Source organism: Myotis nattereri, assembly GCF_964212035.1.
Source record: "Myotis nattereri genome assembly, chromosome: X".
NCBI lineage: Eukaryota > Metazoa > Chordata > Mammalia > Chiroptera > Vespertilionidae > Myotis > Myotis nattereri.
The window spans coordinates 127,606,806-127,634,056 of NC_138078.1; the positions used below are offsets into that span (position 1 = coordinate 127,606,806).

General features: G+C 42.0%; 1 protein-coding gene and 1 pseudogene across 4 annotated transcripts in view; one reads left to right on the forward strand and one right to left on the reverse strand.

Annotated features, from left to right (window-relative positions):
* The window catches only part of FGF13 (fibroblast growth factor 13), a 606,985-nt gene that overhangs the window by 516,590 nt on the left and 63,144 nt on the right, over nt 1–27,251 (reverse strand). The window lies entirely within an intron of this gene.
* Nucleotides 1,249–2,823, forward strand: LOC308536283 (choline/ethanolamine transporter FLVCR2-like; annotated as a pseudogene). The gene has a single exon. The product of its transcript is annotated as a choline/ethanolamine transporter FLVCR2-like (transcript).

Consider the following 27,251-nt stretch of genomic DNA (forward strand, 5'->3'; position numbering starts at 1 on the left):
TTGTGCAGAGACCATGTTATTTTCCATTGTTATTCTACTTTTAATATGTATTAGAACCTGAAGGTATAAAAGTGATTTAAACACAGACCTGCCCTTAAGGAGTACACAGTACAGTGAGGAGGAGGGGTGTGTGGACAAGTAAACTGGCAAATAGAATGAAGTATGATAAACAGAGGCATATGCTAAAACTATTATATTTGGCACCTGGCCCCTTAGTAATGCTTGTAGATGCTATTTTATCACATCTAAAAGTATGGGTTTTTGGGGAAAAGCATATTTTAATTTTTCCCTCAAAGGTGGGTTTCCTTCAAACGAAAGCAACTGGTTGTCATGAATACATTACATACAAGAAATCTCAAAAAGCCAAGGCAACAAAATAAACTAGTCCCTGCAGATGGAAACTAATCAGAAAGGCTAGGGTCATCGATAAAATATGCTGATCATAAAATATTTATCTTTCACTGCTGAGAAGAGAAGAATCCAGTTATGAAATCTGGCCTCTCAGGCCATCTGCCAGGGCTAAGTCTGAATCTCCAGTGAATCTTCAAAAGGAGAGTTTAAAATAAATATTTATACCACAGGAGATGTAGACCAAGGTGAGTAAACTCTATTTGGAGAGTTATCTCAGAGGAACTAATAGGATTTTCTCATGTATCCTCTGGGAGGGGGCAAATGAATTTGAGGGACAGTTCAGGGGGTTAACCAGGTGGTTTCCATGGCACCCGAGGTGTTGGGGAGGAATGCACCAGGCAAATTGTGACGAAACAATTGGGCTGCTGGGCCTAAGGTTATTGGGAGGGCCAGAGGAGGGGGTGAAGGGGAGCTAGGTATGGGGGCAGGGTGGTCACATGGGCCCTAGGGAGTGAGGCCCAAGCCTTCTGGGAGCCAAATGTCATGTGAAGTGTCTAAGCAAGGAGAGAACTCTTTCCTGGACCAGAGGCTTTACCTAGCCAGAACGCTTAGAAGTAATGAAGGCATCTGCAGGGCCAGGACCTGGCTGAAGTGTCTGCAGCTGGCCTGAGGGTCAGCGGTCAGGGACAGCGCTCCCTATGGAAAAGTTGGGGCCAAGGTTTGGAGGTGAGCATTGGGAGACCAATTTATGGCTTTTATGCAAATTAAGTCTCCGTTTCTTCTGGGACAGACTAGGGCAAGTGCCCTGTCACCTTTAGGGGACCAGCCAAGGGTACTGTCCCTTTAGACTGCCAGAGTCCTCAGCACCAGTCCAGGGCTCTAGGAGAGGCCTTGGTCATGGTGAATGAAGATTCCAACCTGGAGGAGCGGAATGGCACCCCTGAGCAGGAGTTTGAGCTCCAGGCACACCCGAGCATGTCTGCCCATCTCAGCCTCTCTGTGTACCCCAGAAGTTCAGCTCACCGTAGTACCTTGGCCCAACCCAGTGGTTTGGCCCACTCAAGTAGCTCAGCCCACTCCAGTAGCTTAGGCCTCTAGGACCTCAGTATGATCAAGGTGAGCAAGTACAGATGGGCAGTGGTCTTGTTTAGTTGCTACTCAATGTGCAATGTCTTTCAGTGGATCCAGTATGGCTCCATGAGTAACGTCTTCATGAACTTTTACCAGGTCAATACCTTTGCCATTGACAGACTGTCCATGTGCTACATGCTAACCTACATCTTTCTACTACTGCTGGTGGCCTGGGTGCTGGAAAAAATTGGCCTGCACACCATTTCCTCCACCAGATCCTGTCTTAACTGCTTGGGGGCCTGGGTGAAAGTTGAGCAGCCTGAAGCCACATCTCTCCGCAGTCACTGCACTGGGCCAGGTCATCTGCTCTGTGGCTCAGATCTTCATCCTGGGCATGCCATCCTGCATCACTTCAGTCTGGTTTGGGGCCAATGAGGTTTCAAAGGCCTGCTCCATAGCTGTCTGAGGCAATCAGTTTGGAATTGCAATTGGTTTCTGGGTACCTCCCACTTTGGGACCCAATATTAAAGACCAGGACAACTTTACCTATCACATCAGCATCATGTTCTGTATAATAGGAGGTGCTTCCACTCTTTGTTTTCATCCTTGTCATCATCATATTCAAGGAGAAGCCTAAATATCCGCCCAGCAGGGCCCAATTCCTGAACTATGCTTTGGAATCCTCTGATGCTTCATACTTAAGTTCCATGTCAAGCTCTTCAAAAACGTCAACTTCGTGATGCTTATTATCACCTGTGGTCTGAATGCTGGAGCTTTTTATGTCTTGTCCATTCTGCTGAATTGCATGTTGATATTGCACTACCCGGTAGAAGAATTGAATGCTGGAAGAATTGGCCTGACCATCATCATTGCAGGAATGCTTGGGGCTGTAATCTCAGGCATCTGGCTGGATATGTCCAAAACCTATAGGATACAATACTAGTGGTCTATAGCATGACTCTGTTGGGCATGGTGGTGTACACAATGACCTTGAACCTGGGACACCTGTGAGTAGTGTTCATAACTACTGGCACAATGGGCTTCTTTGTGACTGGTTACCTCCCACTGGGATTTGAGTTTGCTGTGGAGCTAATGTACCCAGAATCAGAAGACATGTCGTCTGGCCTCCTCAATGTATCTGCCCAGGTATTCAGGATCATCTTCACCATCTCCAAGGGCCAGATTATCGAACACTATGAAACCATGTCTGGGAACAACTTTCTGTGTGTTTTCCTCACCCTTGGAGCAGCCCTCACTGCATTCATCAAGGCAGATCTCAGAAGGCAGAAAGCAAACAAGGAAACTCCTGATAATAAACTCCAGGAGGAAGAGGGGGAGGATGAAGAGGAGGAAATCAATATCAGCAAAGCACCCATCACTGTGTCTGAAGAGCACCTCTAAGAGAAAAAGATGGTTGCAACTCAGGGAACAAGGAAAACCCCCTTCCCATATATTCAGTCAACACAACTCTCATTGCCAGCACAAAGATCTTCACAGGATCACAAAGGTGTTCTGTTATTTAAAAAGTCATACAAATTCATGATAGGAAAAAATAAGAATATGCATGTAAGAAAATAGAATTACCTAAAAAGTCCTAACTGTACTACCTACATACAACCATGGTTAATATCTTTTAGTATGTATTTTCAAATCTCATTCTATGCATATAAACATGGATCTTTCAGCCTAAAGTGATATAGAATGTTTTTTAAATATCTTATTACAAAAATAAGTGAGTTTTATAAAAAATAAGAATATTAGGTAATTAATGCAAAGAATAAATTGTTTAATATGGTGTTCTCTAGTTTTTATGATCTTGACAGCAATTAAAAACAGGTTCTGGTGGTATTTGTCCCTGTTCAGGGAGATGGGACCAGGTCATTAGTGTTTATTAACAACCATCCCAGCAACAAAAAGTTTATCAGCTGTCAATACATGTCACATGTGTCCCATACCAAGAAAAATATTATTTACTTCAATACTAAGAAAAGGGGTAAAAACCATAAGATACAGGCCAGGGGACCTAATGTGCTTTTGGGTGATGATGAGGAGGATTTTTTTAAAAAAGAATACATGGGAAGGAGGAAAAGAAGGCAAAACTGTTCCTTAGATGTAATTCTCTTTGAGAGAACTAAAGCTTTCTCAGTTATTAAGAGCGTAGGTTTTAGAATCAGGTAGACATGAGTTGGCATTTGAGCTCAGCCACCCATTAGTGGTGTGGCCATGGATCAATGACTTCCTTCTGACTACCCATTTACTCACATGTGGTGAAGTAGGAATGGACAAAGACCATAACTTTCTCATGGGGCTATTGAGAGGCTCAAAGGAAACAATGCATATTAAGTGTTTATAATAGTGCCTGGCACTCAGAGAACTATAATGGTAATTATTCTTGTGGCTGCCATGCAACTCAACCCAAGGAACCCCCAGGTATATAAACTAAAAATAATTTAGAGATAAGGGTGCCCAAGCCCTTCACATCTCAAAGGAGAACACTAAAACCCAATGAAGGGAAGATACTTTCCAATGACATACATCTATTTTCAATTAATTCAGTAACATTTATTGAGCATTTGGGCAAAAACACTATTCTAGGAGTATGGTGGGGTCATAGGTAAAAAACATATGTCTTATTGGTGAAGATGCTTACAATCTGTGCAAATTACTTAATCCCCTTGTGCCTCAGTTTATGCATCTAGAAGTTGAGGCAATCGTACCTACTCTATACTGAGAGAATACATGTAAATTGCTTAGAACACTGCTTGAAACATAGTAAGCTAGATACACATACACACCACACACACACACACACACACACACACACGCACACACACACGAACATATTCATATATTTTGTATTTATATTTGGAGTATAGTTATACATATATTTTCATTTTATTTATTTTTAATTATGCATGTATTTGGAAGACTAGATAGAATGAGGCAAAAGTCATCTTCCTATTTGCTTTATTTTTCACTCCTGACAAGCAAAGTTGTCGAGATATGGCATACTCCACAGCAGTGTTCCAGTGTCCAGTCATTGTCTGTGTGGGTGTTCAGAAACAATTTCAGTGGTTGTGGTGGTGGCCTCCTCCCACTAGACTGCAGCCCTAGCTGTGGTTCCTGACAGCCAGTGTTGCAGCAGTAACCTCCTTATTCCCCATCTCCCTGAATGTGAAAACAGAAGTGGCTACATTTGGTGTGCCAGTTCAGTGCTGGTGTTGTGGGTGTCATTCCTGGAGACCCAGACTACAAGCCCCACTTCCACTCATCCCAACGATTTTGTAAGTACCTAATTAAACAGAACTAAAATACCTGCCTGCTTCAAACAGCAAGAGTAGCTTTTGATAACTACAGATGAATGTTGACTGCTACAAATGAGTAATTTCTCAAAAGATGGGAGAGAGAGAGAGAGAGAGAGAGAGAGAGAGAGAGAGAGAGAGAGAGAGGAAACACACCCCAACTAGTGGGAACAGCCAGAACAAAGGTGCAGAGCAGAGGTGTGCAGGATGTAGTCAGGTGACCACAAGAAGGGGCTTCCTGCCAGAACAGACAATCACAGCTAGTGTGACAAAGGTTTGCTCTGGAGACTGATGCTCCAAAATTAACCCCATGACCATATTATTAGACACCAGAGAGAACTGGGAACAATTTTACCATCCCAGCGAGGCAATGCTAGGGGATTCTCAGCACCATTACAACCCTCAAGAGTGCTCTATTTTAAAAAGCCTATTTCATAGAAACAGAGAATAGAATGGTGGTTGCCAAAGGCTAAGAAGAAAGGAAATTGGGGTGATGTGGGTCAAAAGGTACAAAGTTTGAGGTATAAAGAAGGATAAATTCTAAGGATCTAACATACAGCAGGTGACTATCTACACTAATAAAAGACAAACATGCAAATTGACCATACCTTCGCTAGACCTTAAACCACACCCACCAACCAATCAGAGCGACTATATGCAAATTAACCCAACCAAGATGGTGGCTGGCAGCCATGGAGCTGGAGCAAGCAGGAGGCTTGGTTGCCCCAATGATGGAGGAAGCCAAGCTTCCCTCCCGCCCACCCTGGCCGGCTCTGAGCTCCTCTCAAGGCTACAAAGTTTCAATTATAGAAGGTAAATAAATCCCAGAATAAAAAAGAAAAGAAAAAAAGGAGAGGCTGGGAGCTTCCATCACCGGGGGGGGGGGGGGCTTGGGCAGCCTGAAAACGGCCCTCAGCCCCTCAGCCAGACTGGCCAGGCACCCCAGTGGGGACCCCCCACCCTAAAGCTGGTGTGGTCAGCCTGAAAACAGCCATCAGCACCTCACCCAGGCTGGCTAAACCTCCATGGGGTTAGGGTCCCCACTGCGGGGGGGCTTGACCAGCCTGCAAACAGCCATCAGCCTCTCACCCAGGTTGGCCAGGCACCCCAGTGGGGACCCCCACCCTGAAGGGTGTGTGACCAGCTACAAACAGCCATCATCCCCTCAACCAGGCTGGCCAGCCACCCCAGTGGGGACCCCCACCCTGAAGGGTGTGTGACCAGCTGCAAACAGCCATCATACCCTCACCCAGTCTGGCCAGGCACCCCAGCAGGACCCCCACCCTGATCCGGGACACCCTTCAGCGCAAACCAACCAGCCCCCACCCATGCACCAGGCCTCTATCCTATATAATAAAAGGGTAATATGCAAACTGACCCTAACAGCAGAACGACTGGGAATGGCTGGTCACTATGACACACACTGACCACCAGGGGCCAGACGCTCAATGCAGGAGCAGCCCCCTGGTGGTCAGTGCGCTCCCACAGGGGGAGCTCTGCTCAGCCACAAGCCAGTACAGCAGTGGTGGTGGGAGCCTCTCCCGCCTCCTCAGCAGTCCTAAGGATGTGGGACTGCAGCTTAGGCCTGCTCCCCACTGGCAAGTGGACATCCCCTGAGGGCTGCCGGACTGCCAGAGGGATGTCTGATTGCCAGCTTATGCCCAATCCCCCGGGGAGCAGGCCTAAGCCAGCCGGTGGTCATCCCCCGAGTGGTCCCAGACTGAGAGAGGGCACAGGCCAGGCAGAGGGAACCGCCCCCCCCCCAGTGCACAAATTTTTGTGCACCGGGCCTCTAGTAATATGATATTGTATACCTGAAAGTTGATAAGAGTAGATCTTTAGCATTCTCACCACACAAAAAAGTTACCTATGTTAACTATGTGAGGTGATGATGGTGTTAATTATCTTGATATTGGTAATCATTCTATATTGTATATGTATATCAAATCTTACATTGCACATTATAGATATACAATTATGTCAATTATTCCTCAATAAAATTTTTTAAAGTTCTCTTTTAGTATTAGGGAAAGAAATTTGGAGATATATAGTTATGATGTCATACTCCAAATATGGAAGCTGTTTCTAGCAGGCAGGATATGGATAAAACTGAGGCTGCCTAACAATGAACAAGTTTATTGCTTCTAAACAGAAATTTTTGATTAAAGTATATCAATATTAACTCTATTTTATAGGATTCCAGTATTTCTGCCAAGACAGTTCTGTCTCAGTGCCACAGAAAATTTCCCCATGAAACTGTTTCAGTTTATGAATGCTATCTATTTCCAGGAAAAGAAAAAGAAAAAAAACATGAGCTGCCATAAATGGAAAAAATTTACATAAGAGAAACAAAACAGAGCACCCAAAAATGAACAGTACATTTAAAATAAAATGCTTCAGTACTGCCAAAAATGAGCATACCAAATAACTGATACACTTACTGAATTCTAAATTCCTTAGACATGAAGCATTTTTCAATCTCTAGTTTATACCTGACATATTAAAATTTAATCATTAAATTTCTGATGAACAATCCTTCCCCCACCTTTTTTTACAGATAATAATACATATCAGCTGTAATGTTTTATTCTATGAGTGTTTAGTAGTAAAAATTACTGTAAATTCTAAGACCAATAAAAACTGGGGTCATATTTGTTTGATAGTAAAAAGAAAACCAATCTCTATCATGTTTTAAGGAGACAGAAAATATGCAAGATTTAGCATTAAATAGACATGGAATTGAGTCCTGGTTCCAGTGCTTCTTAGGTGCATAATCTCAGGCACATGTCTTAGTCTCTTTGAGCCTTGATTTCATCATCTGTAAAATGGGGATTATGGTACATCTACTTCACAGGGCTATTATGAGACTAAATAAAATAATATTTGTAAAAATCTTAGCATAGTGTACAATGTATAGTAAGCTCATAATTAGCATAAATCACTAAGTTATCTGCCTTTTTATATAATAACAGCTTTGAGATATAATGCACATACCATAACATTCATCCATTTAAAATATGCAATTTGATTTTTTGTAGTAATTCTCAGAACTGTGCAAGTATCATCACAGTCTAATTTAAAAATATTCTTGTCACACCCATTAGCAGTCATTATACTGCCTTTTTAATGCCCATAAAAGATTGATAAGACCTTGGGCCCTGGAGTCATTGACAACTGAGTTCAAGTCCAAGCATTGGTATTTGCTAGCTGTGCGATCCTCAGAAAGTTGCTCTCAATCTTACTGTGCCTCAGTTTCTTCACTATAAGTGAGAGCTAACAATAGTGCAAATCCTATAGGCCAGCTGTGAAGATCTGCTGAGAAATGCATATATAGCACCTGCCAGTGGCTGGCCCATAGTGGGCACCAGATAAATGGCAGTCATCATCATCACAATCCTCCTTTTCATACATTCTGCTTTTTTTCCTCTTCTCCTACTTCACCCTTTCATTATCATTCCATAAAATGCATCTCCAGGGCCTACAATAGTGCCTTACACGTAGCATGCATAATACATATAACATGAACTAATTACACTAAGTCCTCCCATATCATCATTGATAGATTCTTGGAAACTGCCAACTTTAAGGAAAATAACATATAATGAAACCAACTGTACCATATGCTAATTGATCTGAGTTTAGTTCCAACAGCATATTTCTAGTCACCAAAAAACATCGGCAAACTTCTAAATAAAAGCCCAAAACTCTTCTAACATTAAACACTGAAATAAATGTGAGCTACACAAACATTTTTTTTTTAAATATTTTTTTCCCTTTACATTTTTTTAAATGAAAACCAGTCAGATCTTTATTTTCAAACCTGATTATTTTAGTTCCAGGTATAAGGGTGCCATAGCCTCTCAAGTAGCTCAAGGAACAAAGCAAGACCCACACAATAAAATTTTTTAAAGTTCTCTTTTAGTATTAGGGAAAGAAATTTGGAGATATATAGTTATGATGTCATACTCTGGAAAGAACTCCCTTCCATCATAGAGCCATTCACACAGGCCCACACTCACTCAGACTGTGACAATGTAGACATGCTACTTCATCTATTATCCACATCTTTGGGATGTGTAGGAAGACACCGAAGGACCCAGAGAAAGCCTACATGGAGAGGATGTAAAAACCCAACAGCTAGTGAATCCAGCTGGGAACGATTTTTTAATAAATGTTATATCAAAATTAATTTATTCAAGGAACTGTTGCACTTAATTATGTAGTGGTTGTGTGTACATATGCATAGATGCATGCACACACATGTGTGTATATATCTTTTAATTTAGAACACATTCTATTGCAGAAAAAAAATTAAAGTGGCTTCTTGAGTAGTAATAAATCATTGTGAAAGCAAAGGGAAATGTTCACATCTAATGCCAACTAGAGGCAAGTTTATCCAAGGGCTGTGTCTATGGACATTGCTCCAAATTATCATAATTACTGTCTGATTTCAGCCACAAAGACCTAATGTAATTCAGTCACATTCTAGAACTCCAGTCCAAGCCATTATCTTTCTCCTCACCAGCTCTTCTCCCAGCCTATAGATTCTCCAATAGCTCTTAGAAGGTTCTTACCAAAGGCTCACAAAGCTAGTGGGTTGTGAAGCCCTGATTAAAAGCCAGGCCACCTGATTCCAAGGCCTATGCTCTATGGGCTGCATTATGCCGCTGCCTTATTAACACATTGTATGCAGGAAATGTATTTATACGTTTTACATTTGCTGGTAGTAGAGCGCAGGACACGTATTAATATGTTTTTTATAGACAAGCAGTAGAATGCGGGTAACGTATAAATACATTTATTTTTATACTTTTTTAATGCTCTAAAGGGATGCTAACATACAGATATACGAATTCCAAAGGACAAAATTTGGGTCTCTAACACATACAATAGTGAATTATGTATGTACTTCCAGGTATAACGGTAATCAATCTATTCAACTGCAAAAATGGCCTGCGCCACCTGTTAGCGCGCAATAAAAACTACCCGCAAACGATGTGTTAAAATCTTTTCTTTCTCAGAAATCAAGAAAAAAGTATACTTGCCTCCTCATGCATTCTGCAATGGTGGCAGTTACACAGAATTAGGAAAACTCTAGTAAAAAAAAATATAACATCTCAAGCCCAGCCAAATGTGTCTCAGTGGTTGAGTGTTGACCCATGAACCAAGAGGTCCCCATTTTGATTCCTGGTCAGGGCACATGCCCAGGTTGCAGCTTGATCCCCAGTAGAGGGCGTGCAGGAGGCAGCCAATGATGTTTCTCTCTCAACATTGATGTTTCTATATCTCTATCCCTCTCCCTTACTCTCTCTAAAATCAATAAAAATATATCATATCCTATATAATAAAAGGCTAGCATGCAAATTGAATGACGGTGGAATGACTGGTTGCTATGACACACACCGACCACCAGGGGCAGACGCTTAATTCTGGAGCTGCCCCCTGGTGGTCAGTGCACTCCCACAGTGGGAGCACTGTTCAGCCAGAAGCCTGAGCTTGGCTCACAGCCGGTGAGCAAAGCAGCTGTGGTGGGAGCCTCTCCCGCCTCTGAGGCAGCGCTAAGGATGTCCAACTGATGGCTTAGGCCCACTCCCCACGGGCTCCTGGACTGTGAGAGGGCACAGGTCAGGCTGAGGGATCTCTAGTATTTTAAGATATGAGGTTATATATATAACCTCTCCATAACAGATGTTGCTAATTCAAACCAGCCTGGGGTTTACTGTATTTGGCTTATTATTTGAAATACATAGTTAAATTATAATGATTCACCTCTTTACTCTTGAGTAAGAGTCCATTCACAATTCCTTATACTTGGTAAGAATCCCTTTTATGTGCTTCATAAGTGGCAGCATGATAGAACAGAAAAAAAACACTGGAGTGGGAGTCAGATGGCAGGGCTGCTATATGCTTGCCTTGGCCAAGTGCCTTTGCTGCTCTGATTCTCCAATCCTCTTCCTGGGAAATGAGGGATACTGTACCAGGGATGACTAAGGGCCTTTCAGGGCCTAATATTCTCAGATTCTCTGATGTCTCTAGGCAAAGCAAAACTGACTTCAGATTCTCTTAACACCCACTTAATTTAAATAATTAATGTCTTTATAGCCTCGAATGGCAAGTCCAAGTGACTTAATCATGATCTGCTCACAGAAAAGCACAGAACTTTGGTCTCCACCTGAGGCCGTAGGGCCCACATAACTGGAAACTGGCTTACTAAAGGCAATGGGAGAAAATACATGGACACCAAAAGAATGCCCTTTGTATAGAATAATTTACCATAGAGAGTCTGTATTGTTTTACCTTGAAGTAAAAACAAAACAAAACACACACACACACATACACACACACAAAACTAATCAAACAAAAAAAAAAAGAGAGAGAGAACTGGATCTGTTATCTAAAACACAATTATCCATAATCTAGATGTACAGTGGTATTTTATTAACATTCCAAGGCAGAACAGAAAAAAGTAAAATAAAATCTGGATGTACCAATAGAGAATCAGGGGCAATTGTTCACACTACCAAAGGCCATGGGCTCTGACACTGAAATGCTAGGAATGTGTGCTCCACCCAGTTCTGTTCAACCACTGGACATTTATTGGGTAAGACTAAATGCCACTTCCTGGGTCAGGGGACAGGGTTATCAAACTCAGTACAATCAGTCCCTGCCCATGAGGATCTAATTGTTTCATGGGTGAGAGAGACACTTAAACAAGAAGCTTTCCTGGAGGTGCTTACCCAACCTCTCTGATCTTCTACTGTTTTCTCACATGTTAAGTGGGCAAAATGAAACTTGCCTCACACCACTGATATGAGAGTTCAGTAAGGCAATTGTTGGAGAAACTGAGCACAATAAAAATCATAACAATAGTGCCCATGATGTTTTATCAATCTTACGTAAAGCATAACCTATATAATCTACTTATTTTTATGTTATTTCTTCTCTGTCTTACCCCACTAGAATGCCCTACAGGACAACAGGGATCTTTATTTTGTTCTTAATATATATCACCAATACCTAGAACAGTGTTTTACTTAAAGTAAATATTCATTACATTAGAAAGGAGGGAAGGAAGGTTGTTTTAAAACTTTTGCTATTTTTAGCAAATTCCATAAAATTCTGCAAATTGACTATCTAGCATCCATTCTCTTGTTATCCTTACTAAGAAAATGCGCATTTTATTCAGTGTGGTCATGTGTCCAGCTCAAAGACAGCTTTCCCAGCCTCCTTTATAACTGGTATGTAAATGACAGTTGTTTGGTGGGGCTTCCAAATTGCTCTTCAAAGGGATTGACTAGGCTTGGAAACACATCTCCTCTACCTCCTTCTTCCTCCTTCCTGACTGGAAAGCCAGCAGGTATCTTAGATTAGGAAGTTACCTTAAGGCTCTGGCTGGGTGGCTCAGTTAGTTGGAGTGTCATCCTATACATGAAAAGGTTGTGGGTTTGATTCCTGGTCAGAATACATTCTAGAAGCAACTTCTCTCTCTCTCTCTCTCTCTCTCTCTCTCTCTCTCTCTCTCTCCTCCCCCTCCCTCTCTTCCCCATTTTTCCCTCCCTCCCTTTCTCTGTCAAATCAATAAACATATCCTTGGGTAAAGATTTTTTTAAAAAATGTGACAAGAGTATTTTAAAATTGGGCTGTGGTGATACTTGCCCAATTCTGTGAATTACTACAAAAAATCAAATTGCATATGTTAAATGGATTAATGTTATGGTATGTGTGTTATATCTCAAAGCTATTATCATAAAATTCAGAGTACTGCTTGGAATATCAGAAAGTTAAAAGACGCCTGTGTCCTGATAACATTATAACTGCACAGAAACTTCATTTATTTTATATGACCTTTTCTCCTTTATTTCCTTTTGATTCAAATTGGCCTCTCCCAGCACCCTGACTCACCTGCCACCTTCTCCTTTGTGTGTCCACTCCCTTGACCATTAAGCCCTCAGGACAATGAGGCCCTGGTCAGCATCAAAAATCTTAGAAACAAAACATCAGGTCTATTGACCACAGAGACAGATTTTCAATCAAACTAAAGATAACATCTAGGCATCAGTTGTGTTTCAGTTCCAGGCACAGAAAAAGTGAAAACAAATGAAATGATGCCATGACTGACCTTAGGACTAGATGCACTGATCAGCTACTACCTATACTAGCATTGACAAATCAGTAGAGACCATGACCCTGACTATGATCGTAAATCCTTTAGTCACCATGACTAATGATTTTTTCCACTATACAGCCCATTCCCTGGAAGCCATTGGGGAGCTAGGTCTCTGAGTATTACCTCACCTATTACTTCAGGCCTGGGCCACTATCTAAAAATAAACCCTTACTTTCTTTGCTGCAAACACCTGTTTATGTCTTATTGGGCTTTGGTGCATGCAGGCAAATGGACCCCTTTAGCCAAGTGACAACATTATAGAAACACTACATCTAGCCTGGAATGACCACCTCCAGATTTCTTTCATATGACAGAAATACATGTAAGCTATTGTTTTAAGAAGTTTATGTTATTGGAGGTGAATGGCTTTCCTGATACATATAAGTTCTCAGTTCAAATATTTTTTATTTATTTCAGAGCATTTTTGAACATTTTAAAGTTATATCTTTGTGGTTTTGTTGTTATTGTTTGTCTTCCCCATTAGAATTTCAGCTCTATGGCTATAGAAACCGTGTCTGTTTAGCATACCATCTCCTAGTGTGTGCCTGACAAATACTAGGAGCTTAATAAAAAATGTTATATAAATGATTAAAGTAGCTTTAGTATGGTATGATATATAGTGAATACACCACATCATTCCTGTTTAAAAAAAAATAATAAGTGGCCTTTTAATTCAACGAGCAAAAATGCACTGATTTCCAGGATCACTTCTGTTAATACAGTTCAACAAAAGTTTATTGGGCATCAACTAGGTGTTAGCCCCTATGCTGGGGACTAAAGATAATTGTTCCCAAATGTTTACATCATAGCAGTTCATACAAAACCTCACAATATCGATAGCAAATTAACAAAACTCCTAGACTTTTATAATTTTCATTTAAAAGTACAAGTTCCATAATAGTGGGATGCTCACTTTATGGGATTAAGATTAATATCTTTAATATAGTTTTCTCATTTCTGGTATTTTTCTTCTAGATCAAGAGAAAACAGAAATGAATATTTCTCATTTGTCCCAAAAGACCAGCTTATTTTTGGTAATTAATATATGAGAGACTATAATAATTCTATTGTAGATTTTTCTATTCTAAGTAGTTGAATTCTTCCCATGAATACTGTTTTGGAACTTTCTTTAATCTCAAAACAGAATATGAATATTAATATAAAAATGGCAAATGTCCTTTCTCACTATAAACCTAAAAGCTGATTTTAATGGTCTTTCAGTAGAAGCAGCCCAAAGTAATACACAAAGTTGTTCTGGAGGTTGAATCTTGTTGCTTCTAGTTAGTAAAGAAAGAGGGGGAGCAGAAAAAAAGTTCCATTTTGCAGTTTGTCTAGTTAACCAGGAAGAGAGAAAATCACACCAGGGGTAGTGTTAATGAGGACAGGAAAGGCCAAATTGAAGAGCATACAGCAGGAGGGAGAATGGTACAAAGTGACCATGTTCCCATCTCTGCCATGGCAACCACCTGATTGCTGATGGCTAGACTTCCCTGGGGACTGCTAATGAGAAAGCAAGCAGACCATTTTGATTCCCAAGATGAGATATGCTACCAAATTGGGCATTAAAAATATAAGCCACAGTATTAGATGAGGAATAGCTAAGCTAGGACTAATAAAGGGAAGCATATAACACTAAGAATTGCTACCATTAACTTAGAACTTAAGATGTGCCTGACACTGTGCTAAGAACCTGCTAGATGTAAGCACTTAGAACATAAAAAGGGGAGGGGGTGCTAGAGATCATTTAGCCCATTGGTTCTCACTTAGGGTGGGTTTGGAGCCCTGGAGACATTTGGCAATGTCTGAAGGCATTTTTTGGTTGTTACACCTTGGGTGGGGTAGGAAGAATGCTACTTGCATCTAGTGGGTAGAGGCCAAGGATGCCACTTAACATCCTCCAATGTACAGCACCGTACCACACAGCATCATCCAGTCCAAAATGTCAATTGTTGAGAAGTTCACATTAAGTTCTACCCCTCATGGTACAGAGGAGATCAAGATCCAAAAAGAGTGTCATGTCCAAGGTCACTCATCTATCTATTGTCTATATATCTTTCTATACATCCTCTATTAGCCAAAATTTAAATTTTCATTTGAATAAAAGGCCCTGCTACCTTAAAAAGTGTGAAAACCACTGTTCCATTCCCCAGGTATTATCAGAAACTAAAGCAAGTGCTTCCTCCCTTTCCAAAGAAGTCTATTACTATTCAGAAAGGCATATAACCATCTGAGTTAATTCCTCCTATTATCATTTTTAGATGAGAAACACAGCCATAAGCAGAGGAGAGACAACCACCTCCCACCCTCACCCTCCCACATATATTACATCCCACAGATGTCTGAGGTGGTATCTCCCTGCTGCTCAGGACCCAAAAAATGAGTTTCCTGCCCCACCCTTCCTCACAATTACTACCCACTCATTTGCTCAATGAAGCATCCCCTCACCTGCTCCCTCATGCATCTGATTATCTTCATATCATCTTGGTACAAGGCGCTAAGCTGGGGCTGAGAATAGGGGATCAAGGGAATCTAGAGGAAAACAAGGTACAGTCTATCCAGGTCCTCTATGGGCCCTCCAGTCTTGTATGGAATGGGGAGGACATAAACTATTTTCCACCAGGTAAGCTGGGATAAGACTCCGGAGACTGCACAGTATTGTTTGAGGCCACAGGAGGAAAGGAGTACATATAGCAGCTGGAAGAATCAGAGAAGGCTTCCTGGAGGAGGTAGCAGGCATTGTACTTTGCCAGAGGCAAGCAGCAGATTGTCCCTTTACAGAAGTATGTATACTGGGAAATGGGTAGAATCTACAAAGGAAGAGGCAGACAGAAAAGGAGCTTCAGACCCATTCTAGCTTTAGAGCTTCTGACATTTAGGCAAAACAAGAGAATCTTCCTGAAACCCCGATAGACCCCCTACTCAATGATTTATAGCCTCCACTCCTAGCAAAATAAAAACCAAATTCTTACCTGGTATCCAGAGCCCTTTACTTCCTAGCTTAAACCACATCTCCCAATATAGGACCCTGTGAAGGAAATCATTGCCACCATGACTCCCTAGGGAGCTTCCCACCTCCCAGCCTTAGCCAGTATCTAAACTTCTGCCTCTTGGAGTACCCAGGTCCTTGCCTACCTTTCACACTGGCAGCTAGCTCTCAGCCTGAGAATAATGGGAGTTACACCTGGCAATCACTGCAACTATGAGCATGAGTAGTAATTACTAAGCAAAATCTTCCTTTACTGAGTACTGACCATGTCCCAGACACTTTAAATCTATTTGTTTACTTAAATTCTCCCAAGGATGCACTGTTATCATCCCCATTTTGTAGTCAGAGAAAGAGAGAGGCAAAGAGAGGTGACATTGGTTCCTGAAGGTCACTGAGCTAGCAAGTGGCTGAACAGGGATTCAAATCTAGTTCTGATATGCCCCACAGCAGAGCTGCTCTCCACCAAACTAGGTAGCATCTCCAGGGCCTACCTGCTCTGTGATGCCTTCCTTGAGCCCATAGTTCTCCAAGGTTCCTTGCTCCTCCAAACTATGAAGCACATGGGGTCTGCCACTCTTGTGGTCCACATCACTTTTGGCTACTAATAGAAATTAGCAATAGTAATAATATTAGCAATAGTAATAATAGCAGACATTTCAATAGTCCTTCCATGTGGTGGCAGGAACCCATTCTCTCTTCTCTCTCTCTCTCTCTCTCTCTCTCTCTCTCTCTATATATATATATATATATATATATATATATATATATATATATATATATATATATATGTTTTTAATGATTTCTGAGAGAAGAAAGGAGAGGGAGAGATAGAAACATCAATGATGAGAAAGAACCACCTATTGGCTGCCTCCTGCACACCCCCTACTGGGGATCCAGCCTGCAATCCGGGCATGTGCCCTGACCAGGAATCGAACCATGACCTCCTGGTTCATAGATCAATGTTCAACCACTGACCAACACTTGCTGAGCAAGGAACCATTTTGATTGCTTGACATAGGTTAGCTCATTTAGTCCTGCCATATTATCACTGCCATCTTGAATTTACAGATGAGGCAAGTGAGACACAAAGAAGTTAGGACACTTGCCAAGGCCCAACAACTAATAGATGATCCAGCTAGGATTTGAATTTAGGCAATCTGCCTCCCTTTCTGTCTTCAAGTCACTATATTAAACTACTTTTAATATCTGTCTCCATTTTTATAGATAAGGAAATTGAGGTCCAAAAATGTTAAGTAACTTGCCTGAGGTCACACAGCCAATAAGAAGAGGATCTGGGATTGGAATCCCAGGAATCTAGTTCCGGTGTAGATGCTCATAACAACCACACTGTAGCCCCTACTGCAAAATGAGCTCTATTGGATCTCCCTAGCTATAGCCTTTACTATATACCACCAACCAAAACCAGCAAGTTCTAGCCACCCTTCCCCCCAAAAAAGCATTTCTGGTTTTTAAGCATTTCTGGTTTGCTACAGGCCTTCAGTAGGTGTTCTCCAGGAGGTCTACTTGGACCCTGACCTCAGCTACTTCAGAACATGTGCAAAGGGTGGTTGAACAGTCTGGACCTCCCAGTTTCTAGACCCTGTGAGCTGTGGGCCAACCGGAAGACCTAAGCCCCTGCCTCCAGCATCCCAGACTAGAATCAGTACCAAAATGACAACCAGGTTCACTACTAAAATACATATGACTAATGACAGCAGAGGAGGCAGGGGAAAATTACAAGGTATTACTCATTTTTAAACCACAAACGTACAATTATAACTTTACTCACTAATACTTTCAGGTGGCCCTCTTCTGACAAGTAAGGATGACTTTTTATAAGCAATAGTGCCATTTTATAGTAGTAAGTAGAATGGGGAGAAGCATATAATCATTTATTGTTGGTTTTATTTCCCCTCAAGGATTCTAATGTTACAATTCTTACATCACGATAATTTATTGAATTCCTTCTATTTCTCAACCATAGAGCCTGTCACAGAATGAATTACCAAGTTTCACCGTCCATGAAAAGATTGAACAGGGTTTATTTTATTTTATTTTATTTTATTTTTAATTTTGTTTTATTCCTTAAAATATTACAAATAGTACATATGTCTCCTTTTTTCCCCCCTTGACCTTCCCCCGGCCTCCCCTACCCCGCAGTGTCTTGTGTCCATTGGTTATGCTTATATGCATGTATACAAGTCCTTTGGTTGATTTCTTACCCCCCCACCCCACAACCCTCCCCGGCCTTCCTGCTATAGTTCGATGCTGAACAGGATTTTAAATGCTCAGGATGCTTTCCTGATAGCAACATATCTGCAGTGTTTGTAAAATAAGCAACAATATGGGTAAAAGAAAGAGTATATGTCTATATTTTGGAAGATTTTGAATTTCAGAAGCGGCTCTAATACTACCTGTGTGACCATGAGCAAGGCAGTTACCACACTCTAGGCCTATTTTAATCCAGGTACCCTGGATTTGTTTTAATCAAGCGTGGTAAGACATGCAAATGCAGAAATAACTGCCATGAAAAAAATGTTTATTATATTATTCACAGTCCCCTAGAAGTAGAAGGCATGCAACACAAGGGGCCACATGGGAAGCACTGAGGCCAGTCAGGAGCAAAGGGATTGAGAGGGAAATGTGTGAACCTGCATAGAGTATGGTGTCCTACTTCCCTGGCCTATGAGTTTTTGTGACTAATAAATTGCTGTCAGTCTCATCTGTTCAGTGGCAGATGTTATATTGGGCTATTCCCATCACCTTAGGGCACAAATCTTCCTTACTAATGGGCTAAATAGGAGGCAATTAAAACTATGTATGGATGAACACAAATCTATTCACAGATAAAAGCACATCACATAGGATTTTAACTATTACTTCTCTCTGAGTTTTTTATTCCCCAGGATAAACAGTCCCTTCAGTGCCCTCACAAGCCTTGACTCCCAGACTCTCTATGCTCTTGCACCATTTAGGATACTCATATATCATATGTGCCTTGCAATGCAGGACCTACAACTAAGCACAGGTACTTCTTTCCACAAGTGTGCTGACCACTAAAATGAAAACATCATAAGTCTGGGAGTTAGACTAAATTTCTTGGGTCCAATCAGAGCTCTGAAGCTTCTGCTCAGAGTAACTCTGGCTAGTTCTCCTCATCTCTTGAAGTGTCAATTTCCTCATCTGAAAAATGGGAATAAAAGCAAGATACTCACAAAGTTTTCATGAGGCTCCACCAAGAGCATGTTTGTAAGAAGCCAGGTCCAGAGTTGGTGCTCATGAAGCACTTGCTATTATTACTATGATCAAGTCAGAAAAGACAAATGGTACAGGGGAATACACCAGGGCTTGGGGTGGGTGACGGGTGGGCTGAGAGTGGTCTGGCAATGAGCACAGCCAGTCCAGTCTCCAAATGGAATTATCTTTCAGATTTTCTCTGAGGAGAATGTGCTACTGCCAAGTCCCACCATAGAGGACATGTTCTCAGGCTCCAAAACAAGAATTTGGTAACTAAAATCACTATCTATCTATCTATCTATCTATCTATCTATCTATATATATATATATATATATATATAATGCTTCCATCCATGAGACAGAAAAAAATATTTTTAATTTATTTTCCAAAATAAAGAAGGCAATGGGGTCATGACATTGAATGAAGACCAAACCAACTGAAGTCCATTACAGAAGTGTGGACAGGGGAGTCACAGAAATAGAAATTGCTACACATCTAACTTCAGGAGCATTTTTCAGTCTCCTTAGAAATAGCCTCTCTAGGGAAATATTTATATTTAGTACTGATTATTTCATAAATATCTTCAATCTGGTCCAGAAAAATATAAAACGGTTGTCATTAACACCAGTAAAATTTTTTGGCAAAAGAAAAGGTGCTTCGTTGTCTTTTTCAGCTTGCAGAATTATGAATCTTGTAGTGTTTCACCTGCCATTCATTTTAAAAATAGTTAAAAATGAAAACTATTTTTCCCTTTGGTGAAGCTCCACTATAACCTGGAAGAGTTCCTGTGTTTATGATGTGGTTCAAAGAGTTGAATGTCTTTGTTTTTATGAGCAGTAAGTTACATCAATTAAAACAAATAGAAAAAGCAAAATAATTTGATTCCAGTTGTATTACAAACTAGCACTTTAAATGATCCATAGCCCTTAACTGAATCTTAGGAAAATCATTAAGCAAATGTGTGCTGGACACTTGCTCAGTGCCAGGTCCTATGTTAGGGGAGCCGGTTTGAATGAAGATGTGTGGCTAGCAGGCCAACAGCTGCTGCAGAATCAAGGCCTTGGAAAGGGGTAGTCCAGTAGGTATAAAGGACAAGGATAAAGGGTAACAGTAGGTCCAAGTGCTAGCACCAGCCCCTGTCCACCTCCTCCAACTCATCCACATGCCATATCCCACATGCATCCCTGGCTCCAGCTACCAGTGCCTGAATCACCTTGTGTCTGGGCCCTTGTGTGTTCATATGAGGTGTTTAACTCACAGCAATTGGTTAGCCTCGAACAACTCACTTTACCTCATGAACTTCTGTTTCCTCACACCTCAAATAGGGATAACATCTTATATGGCAGGGCATACTTTGATAATTAGCCATGGCAGCTTTTGCACTAAAAGGCAAAGTTCAGTAGTTGGGACACAGACTGTATAGCCCATAAAAACCTAACATATTTACTATCTGACCCTTTACAGAAAAAGTTTGCTGATCCTTGCCCTAGAGTGCCCTCCCCTTTTACTCCTACTTGAATAAATCCTATTTACCACTTAAAATTCAGTTTAAGAGTTCTCTCCTCCAGGAAATGTTCCTAGATCTTTTCACTATGTCAATACTCCAAGGGTATTGGAACCTTCCTCTTACATGCACCCCCCTCCATTTCAAACTCAATTCATGCCCCTAAGAAGTACTAATCATACTGAGTTGGAATTATCTGTCAGAAACCTAAGACAGTCACCTCTCTGGAACTGTGGCTCATTCACATATAGATCCTGAACACCCAGTACACAGGGCTTGACCCAAAAATCATACAAAATAAATCCTGCTGGAATGAACAGGTGTGGATTTATAATGTAACACAAAGTATATTTGTAATGTGACACAAGGTATACCACCCACCATTCAAAAATTACTGTGGCATTTGTGGAAGTCACAGTCATGGCTCTTCAATGCGAATTATGACTGTTTGAGGAAGCTATTCTCCAACAGACAAGTGTGGCTGAAAAAGCGTCAGCAGAATAGTAAAATGTGTCCCTGCAGTTTGCAGAAAAGGTTCACCCACCAGTCCTAGAATCCTAAAGGCTATTTTCAGCTCCAAGCACAGCTTACCCAAGGGCCTGTGGGCTGAGCCACATCAGGCCATTGGGTCTTCTTACCTCCTGCATTCCAGCTCACCACACTAAGCTCCAGCCTTGCCCTCACTTGAGGCACCACACCTACCATATCTTGAGTGCTACTTAATATGGGTCTGCCAGCATGTCCATGGGCCTGATTTTTAACCTTGCCCTTTTCTTCTTAGGTACTAATATTATCAGGGATAGGGCACAGTGCCACAGAAAGCAGCACTGGAGTTGGAATCAGAAGACCCAGGTGGTAATAATGGCCCTCTTACTTTCTAACTGTGAAAACCTTATGCAGCTCAGGCCTCAGTTTCCTTAGCTAGAATTTAGAAATGATAATGCTGTTAGGTCAGAGGAAATTAGGAAAACATAGGAGTGACAGTGCTCTTCTCTCTGGGAAGCAGTGATTCTCAGGGGTTAGGGACATGGACTCCTCCCCCAGGGAGATATTTCAGAATCATCTAAGAGGCTTTCTCAAACCATATCCAGCTCTGGGAAAATCCAGAACATGGCCTTCCCCTCCTGAGAATCAGAGCACCTTTACCCATTGGAGGGATGTTGTCTCTGAAGGATTCTCAAGGGTCCTGGGCAAGAAAAATGTTGAACGCCACCACTGTGGTGCTGTAGAGATGGAAGTGGACACAACTGTGGAGTGCTAAAGAAAAGACCAACAAGAAATAGGGCTCCAGTGATGTTTCTTAACCTTTTTCATGCCATGGCACTTACACAGATTGCCAGTCACAAATGACATGCTGAGGCTGCCAGCCACCACAGACAATTCAGGCCAGCACTATCCAGAGTTATGAGGGCTGAGGAGAGCAATGTGTCAAATACATCATAATTCATTTTTTCAGCACATCCTTTGGATGCCATGTTCAAACAGAAGTTGGCAACATTGAGATATATGACCACCTTTCAGTAGCAAATAAGCCAACTGCAGCCACCTCCTCCTCCAATTTAGGAGTTAGGAGTGTGTCTTTAATTATTTCCTCACCAAGCCTCAGCATATCAGAAGGACCCTAAACTGCGTACCATGACTTTCAAAAAGTTGCCAGTGCTGTGATCCGTTTTCACTTTGGTGTGGGGCTTGATGTTACCTTAGGTCCTCACCCTGTTTTGCAGGTACTTCTGACTATCTGGTCTAAGTGTACCTTTTTCCACCTCTGAAGTTCCTCAGCATAGCCTCACAGGCAATGCCCTCCCCTAACCTGGGTTCCAGCCTAGTCTCAGCTGGGAATGCAATCTTCCTAGGGCAGGAGTTTAAGAATCTCAGCATCAGTGCAGGATCACATTGAAGACCAGGGATGCTGGTGCTGCCCTGGCCCTGGCCACTAGCTCTCATTGCCAGAGTTATACCTCTTTCTTTAGAGTGAAATACCGCCTCATCCTCCCCCAAACCCAGTAACATGCTTCTTGCCCTGTTCCTCTGTATACAAAGCTGTGTTCCCCAGTTTCTCAAGATCTAGACTCCTGATTTATTCTTTCCCCATCTCAGAGGGCCTGGAATACAGCTTATCAGTCCTCACAAGGACCAAAATCTCTATGAACTGCCACAGCCTGCCACCAATCCTCTGTGCCCACCTGACTCTCTGGATAACATATTCTAAACTTTCTCCAAGGCTTTGCTGCTAATTGTTCTCCCCAATGATATGCCACCCTGCTTGGGGTGCCCACTATCTACATACATGTCCTTCCTGGCCTGGCCCCTGCCTAGTTCATGTGGTGGAGAGGCTCTTTCTGCTGGATGGCATAATTGCTTGGGTCTTGGCCTTGAGGATGGCAAAGACATGAAGAAAAACTGCAGCTCCAATGCTCACTAACTATATGACCTCAATCAGGTCAGCCTACTTCACCTTCCCCACTTACGAAATGAAATGACCCATCTTAGAGGGTCATTGTGAGAATTAATAAAAAATAATGTACTTATTAAATAGGTGAGAGGCTACTATGTGTGAGACATTGTGCCAGTCAGTACTGAGGGATAGAGTGGTATCCCCTGATGCTAATGGAAATTAGCAAATGCTCTATAATTGTTACTTATAATTATGAAAATGTTTATTAGAGACCATCTCATTTTAAGTGTTGACTAGACCCTCTGCAGTATATTCCAATACCTCCATCACCTTGTGTGGAAATATCAACAGCATAAAATCACCCTGAACATTTAGCTGATTTAATCCCTTCATTCAATAAATGTGTGTGGGGATACTGTCTTCGATGCTTCGATGCTATGGAACCACAATTCTAAAATTTGAAATATAAATATATATATATATACATATATATATATACATATATATGTATATATATATAACAATATAAAATTTGAAATATATATATTACAATATATAATACAATATATATATATATTATACAATACTATGTAATATATAACATAATGCAATATAGTCATCATATATTATACTCCCATATCTATTGACTCACCAAAGTCAGAGATATCTATCTCTCTAAAGTCTCCTCAAGTGATTCTGATAACCAGCCCAGACTAGGAAGTGATGTTATGGTGAAAAGAGAGAAGGAAGCCTAGGAATTTGGTGGAGGAGGCATTCCTGTACAGCTATACCTCACTTTATTGTGCTTCACTATATTATACTTCATAGATGTTGTATTTCTTACAAATTGAAGGCAAAACCCTCCACCAGTAAAAAGATTATGATTAGCTTTATTGCAACACTCACTTTATTGTGATGGTCTGAAACTGAACCCACAATATCTCTGAGTTATGCCTACACAAAAGTTAACATGGGCTGCTTTAGGCCCTTAATGAAACAAGTAAATTATTGCAAAAGTGGAGAGCAGGATGAGGTATTTTTTTAGGGGCATTTGAGAAAGATCTCACGCCAGAGATGCACCTAAAAAAACAAAGGAGGAGGTTTTTTTGCATCTGAGAAGTAGAGGGCCAGACCTAAAGCAGCAGCAGATAGCAATGAGATCCAGACTGTTCATGTTCAAACTTCTCTCATATCTTTATGCAGATGGTGATTGATGAGTGACAGCTCCCAAGTGTCACAGTGGCACTGCCTGAGCATTCCACATGCTGAGAAACAGCACAGGCAGAAAGCTAGGAGTCAGGTCCCTCTTCTGCTAGTAAAATGTCAGCAGGCAGACTATCAGATCCTTGAACATTCTCGTCTTTTCTGATTATGACCACTTCCTCTTTGCTTGCTTAAGATGAGGCCAAGTCCCTAATATCCCATCTCATCATCTCTGACACCTGGGGAAAGTGACTAGTCAATCCCTAGCTTATTTTCAAAGCCACACAATAAGAATCCCTTTCTGTCTTCTTCCAACTAATATTTATAGAGCATCATCTATGAGTCAGGCAAAGTACTAGGAAGTAGATGGATACGGAAAAAGAGACTAGTTTAGGATTGAACTAATATATGACAGAAAATATAACTTCAAATGATTAATTTCAAAACTCTTTAGGATTTCTGCCTGCTTATTTTTCTAGATGAATTTTTTAAATTTTTATTGATTAAGGTACTACAAATGTGTCTTTATCCCCCCATTGTCCCCTCATCCCCCCAGTCATGCCCTTGTCCTCACCCCCTGTTGTCTGAGTCCATCGCTTATGCTTATATGCATGCATACAAGTCCTTTGGTTGCCCTCTCCCCCTTACCCCCACCCTTCTCTACCTTGCCTCGGAGGTTTGAGTATTTTATCGATGCTTCCCTGTCTCTAGGTCTGTTCTTGTTAATTGGTTTAGGTTGTTCATTATAATCCACAAATGAGTGAGAGCATGTGATATTTATCTTTCTCTGAATGATTTATTTCACTTAGCAATATGCTCTCCAGCTCCATCCATGCTGTTGCAAATAGTAGGAGTTCCTTCTTTTTTATAGCAGTGTAGTATTCCATCGGGTAGATGTACTACAGTATTTTAATCCACTCATCTGCTGATGGGCACTTAGGCTGTTGCTAAATCATAGCTATTGTAAATTGTGCTGCTACGAACATAGGGGTGCATATATCCTTTCTGATTGGTGTTTCTGGTTTCTTGGGATATATTCCTAGAAGTGGGATAACTAGGTCAAATGGAAGTTTCATTTTTAGGTTTTTGAGGAAACTCAATACTGTTCTCCACAGTGGCTGCACCAGTCTTCATTCCCACCAGCAGTGCACGATGGTTCCTTTTTCTCTGTATCCTCGCCAGCATTTGTCATTTGTTGATTTGTTGATGATAGCCATTCTGACAGGTGTGAGATGGTACCTCATTGTCATTTTGATTTGCAGCTCTCGGATGATTAGTGACTTTGAGCATGTTTTCATATGTCTCTTGACCTTCCTTATGTCTTCTTTCAAAAAGTATCTATTTAGGTCCGTTACCCTTTTTTTGATTGGATTGTTTGTCTTTTGTTAAGTTGCATGAGTTCCCTGTAATGTTGGAGATTAAACCCTTATTGGAGATACCATTGGCAAATATGTTCTCCCATGCATTGGGTTTTCTTGATGTTTTGTTGATGGTTTCTTTTGTTGTGCAGAAGCTTTTTATTTTGATGTAGTCCCATTTGTTTATTTTCCCTTTAGTTTCCATTGCCCTAGGAGCTGTGTTGGTGAAGATATAGTAGTTTGGGGATGGGCAGACTCAGCTTTTGCTGTTGCCTCTCTGGTTGGATACATGTGCCCCCAGTGGCGGTACACAGGTACACCCACAGTGCGTTTGGCAGCAGGGTGTACTCACGCACTCTGAAGGGCCCTGGCACTGAAGCCACAGGATTGTGGTGTCTGTGGGCAGGTATCCCAGAAGAGGGAATTCAATGTTTCTATAGCCCAGCAGTGCGTTCCTGTTTGTATTAGTGTGCACTCAGCGGGGGATCACTAGAGGAGCCCAAGGGTTGCCTGTGGAGTGGTGGGCTTGGGAGGCCTGTGCACTGGAAAAGCATGCAACTGTAGTGTCCAGAGTTCTGCAGCTGTGGGGTGGGAAGACTCAGTTTTTGCTGCTGCACCTGTGATGGATAGGTGCGCACTCCCAGTGGTGGCTCACTGGGGCACCCTCAGTGCGTTTGCCAGCAGGGAGCACTGAAACACTCTGAAGGGCCCTGTCACTGAAGACACATAATTGAGGCATCTGTGGGCAGGGATCTAGGATGAGTGAGTTCCGAATTTCTACTGCCGGGGAGAGTGTGTCCCTGTTTGTCCAAGATCGCACCCAGCAGGGGCTCACCACGGCTCCCACGAGTGCCCTGTGGACAGATGGGCTCAGGGTTCCTGCTCCTTGGAAATGCGCGACTGTAGTGGTGCATTTGCCTGCACAGAGCTCTGATGCACTCTGAGGGGCCCTGTTGCTGAAGTTGCGCACCTGGGTTGTCTGTGGGCAGTTATTCAGGAAGAGGGAATTCAGAATTTCTACTGCGGGGCAGTGCACCCTTGTCTATACAAAATCACACCCAGCAGGGGCTCACAGTGGCTCCAAAGTGCTGCCTATGGAGTGGTGTGCCCTGGATGCCTGCGAGCTGGGAACGCGTGAATGTGGTGTCCAAAGTTCTGCCGCTGGGGAGGAGGAATGTTGCACTTACTGCTGTGGGAGCGGTGCACCTTTGGAGGTGGAGGTCCCAGGGTCCATGGGTCTGCAGGTGGGGCAGCAGGATTTTGACTGGAGTGACTGCTGGGTCACAGGTAGTGTCCAAGGCCTATCTAGGTGGTGGTGCTGATGAGTCCTTAGAAGAGGCCGCTCTCCCCTTCAAGATGGCGTGGGCTCCTTGCCTGAGTCCCGCAGTCCCGGGAGTGCCTGCAGCAGTGGTAGTCCTCCCTGTCCAAGAGAGCCTGGTCTGCCAGCCCCTGCTGCTCCTGCCAGATTTAACTGTCCCTCCCTCACTCACACACACCACACATCCACATGCTCTCCTTTCATCCCCTCACTCACTCACTTCCTTTCCCTCACCTCTGTCCTGCCAGCCGCCATCATCACTGAATCTCCCTAGATGGATTTTGCCAGCAATTTATCACATCTCATAAAGTATCCCACAAGGTCTTTAATTGGCATGCACTGATAATCTGTATTAACT